Below are 3,125 nucleotides of genomic sequence, written 5' to 3' on the forward strand. Positions count from 1 at the left end.
GTGGGCAAACGTACAAAATCAGCAGGGGATCAAATACTTTTTTCCCTCACTGTATGTAGCCTGTATAATGAGTAACTAAAATGTTCAGCATAAATCTAACAAGGTTGGACTGGGAAAGAGAAGAATGTGTCTGTGTGTTTAAGTAAACACCAAGAACTGTTCAACTGTGGTTGACCTGACCTAGCTTGAACTCTGAGGGTTTAAGATATGAGAGGGAGTTCCCCTCAAGGTTTCCCTAATCTCAGAGGAATGAAACTGTTGGCGGGGTAATGATCTACAGTGTTAAGAGATCTGGTGCCTTAATGTTTGTGTGTATGTGTGTGCGTAAGTAAGTGAGGAGTGAACTATAAAAATGATGCCTCTGTACAATGGACTTCAGAACGTTCTTGTAAATAAACATTCTGCCTCTTGTAAGCTGGAACTCTGTCTGTTTCATTCAACCAGAATCTTACCAATTCCGGGTTGCAGACTGAGTATTTTAATTGAAGTTAACATTGAGAACATAATTCTCCTAACAGTTTGACAAACGCAATTCAGTCTAACAAAGAAAAAGAACAGCAGTTGTGCACAACATCCATTTTTAACACGACTGAGGTATTATCCCTTTTTTCTGAGATTATGTAGTTAGTTGTGTGATATACAATCTGTTCATAAATGAATCGACCGTATGACTCCAAAGGTTGGGACGGGACAGATCCGGTAATTAGTTCTTCTACAGCAAGTTTTACAGAAGCTGATCACTTATATGCAGTGATCGCGGTATTCTTGTAATTTCCTTTGGCGGCTTGAGATTTAGGAGTCAAGAGTCTAATTCTGTAATTTGTCAACCTATGTGCCATGGATTCAAACAGTTGCACATGTCCAATCAAAGAGACAGAAGTTGTCGAGTTATGCTGAGGAGAACAGGATGCATGTAGTCAGGCACAAAACCAAACAAAATGTTGAACAATGGAAGCAAAAACAGTGTTGACAACCCCTTTACACCATTTTGCGGAATGTCAGTGTGAGCAGCGTGAAATGCATTATCCTTAAATTGATTGTTTGATCTTTCAATTTGCAGTTGTTGAGAGTAAGGATCTTACATATCCTCTGCCTTTGGGGACAACTTTACCAGGGTGCAAGCACCAATCACAACCATATTCCCCATTGAATTGTTTACAGTAACGAAGGATTGGCCTGGCTATTGCATCTGAGGAACAAATCAAGGAGAAGACATTTGTCCTCTTCAGAATCCCACTGTTATCTCTCCAAAGTAATGGGTTTTGGGCTAAATCTCAACATTCATCAATAAAAGGTTTTAAAAAGGTATCCATTCTGGGTTTTTCTGGGCCAAACCAAAGTCCTGCAACCATCACATTTTCTTTCCGATGTATGTAAGGCAGTTCATTTATGGTAAATTGAAGGGGCCAAACTGAGTAATTTGAGGAGTTAAAAATGGGTACTCCATCACAGTTCCAGGTTAATGTTAAATCATCAGCAGATAGTCTCATCTCTTTCAGTAATGTCTGGTACATCTTTCCATCTATGACATCCTCGATTTCATATTCTTCTTCCTTCACTGTTTTCCTCAAAATATCTATTACATCTATTCTGTTCTCCAGTGTATCTCGCAGAAGGTCCCTCAAAGGTATTGACAAAAAGAAAAGTTTTGTTTCTCTGATAAAGGGCGTTCCACAGTGTGAGCAATTTGTGTCTTCGGGTTGCTTTTCTAAGTAGTTTTGGCATTCGTCACAAAATAAACGAGACAGCTGTCAGGGCTGGATTACCCAAAAGCTTTTTGAAGAGATATTTAGATGTTGGAACCAAGTTGGGGACAAGGAAATTCAGCAAGGCAAGTAGGTCTATCAGGGCAGTTCCAGTCAGGTGATGATGCAGAACAAAGAGCATTATTGCCATAAGGCATTGCCCTTTTGTTACTGATGCCCCAGGGTAAATAATTTATTTGTTCTGAAAAGATTTAGATTCAAGTTATTTTTAGACATTTGTTTAAGCGAGAAGGAAATGTATTATACATCTGCAAAGGTAGAACAGATTGCTAAGGCCTGAGAGTTGTGTGTTTGTGCACCTGACACTAACCATCTCAGGGGCATCATCACGGTCTAAATCATCAGAGCCAGGTTGATTGGGGTGTGTTAGAGGGTCCTAAAAAATGAACAGAGAAAACCAACACCGAACATTATCTAATGAAAATATTAGCTAGAATACGTGACACTGACTTCACAAGGGTGAGGCTAAGAAACGAAGAAACGGAATGTCTCTGTGTGTGTGTGGGGGGGGGGGGGGGGGGTTGTGTAACTGACACGCGACTAAATCCTGATTAAACGAAATAATCAGAGCCATGTTGATTGAGGTTTGTAAGTAGCTAGCTGGAAACTAGACACTGAATACAAACACTGACAATGTACCATCTAGCTAACAAGTTTACTAGCAACTGTATCTAGCTAGCAGATATACAGCTAGTGTATACATACCAGTAACAGCATAGCTAAGCAATTGAACACCCCAAGCAGTAATATGGTTGTAGCTACATTAAAAAATAAATATAGTTTCTAGAGCTCACACCTAGCTAAGGCAATATAACAACAATACCTTAATATTCCTGCTTGACCTGGTCTGTCAAGGAAAAGAGGAAGTTTTCATCATGCATCCATTTTTTAAATGGTCCCCTTATCACTCGGACTGGAGGCATTTCTTACAATGGTAAGCAAATTAACTAATTGTTGAAAACTGCTTGTATTCTGTCAACTGCTAATGAAACTGATTCCGTTGCTAGCTATAAAAAAAACTTGCCGGCAAAGCATAAAAGGCGTCAAGCTCTACGTTAACTAAATCGTGCGCATGTGCGAAATTCAAAAAACTAGGTGCGTGCAAAAAAATAACGGTTTACTCTCAGTTTGCACTTTGCAGCAGAAGCAAAATATCACCAAATATGTATGCACTTGTGGATTTTTTTGAAGAAGGGACATCAGAAATTGTTCCATTGGAAAATATTGAAGAGTTTGATGGGACGTGCGACAATTGTCATGGAAATATCCAGTCAATAATATCTCTCAAATACCGGAGCCTGTGAGTTCAAATGGAATTTTATTACAGAGTAACATAAGCCGAGCTGGTTCATGAAAACA

General features: G+C 39.3%; 1 long non-coding RNA gene across 1 annotated transcript; it reads right to left on the reverse strand.

Annotated features, from left to right (window-relative positions):
• Positions 1-267: 267 nt before the first annotated feature.
• Positions 268-2,808, reverse strand: LOC106586110 (uncharacterized). The gene is made up of 3 exons (XR_001324131.3): positions 2,590-2,808; positions 2,077-2,142; positions 268-1,947 (listed from the first exon to the last, which is right to left on the reverse strand). It is a non-coding gene; the product is annotated as an uncharacterized LOC106586110 (long non-coding RNA).
• Positions 2,809-3,125: the final 317 nt, after the last annotated feature.

This window comes from Salmo salar, chromosome 25 (assembly GCF_965601325.2).
Source record: "Salmo salar chromosome 25, fSalSal1, whole genome shotgun sequence".
Classification (NCBI taxonomy): Eukaryota; Metazoa; Chordata; class Actinopteri; order Salmoniformes; family Salmonidae; genus Salmo; species Salmo salar.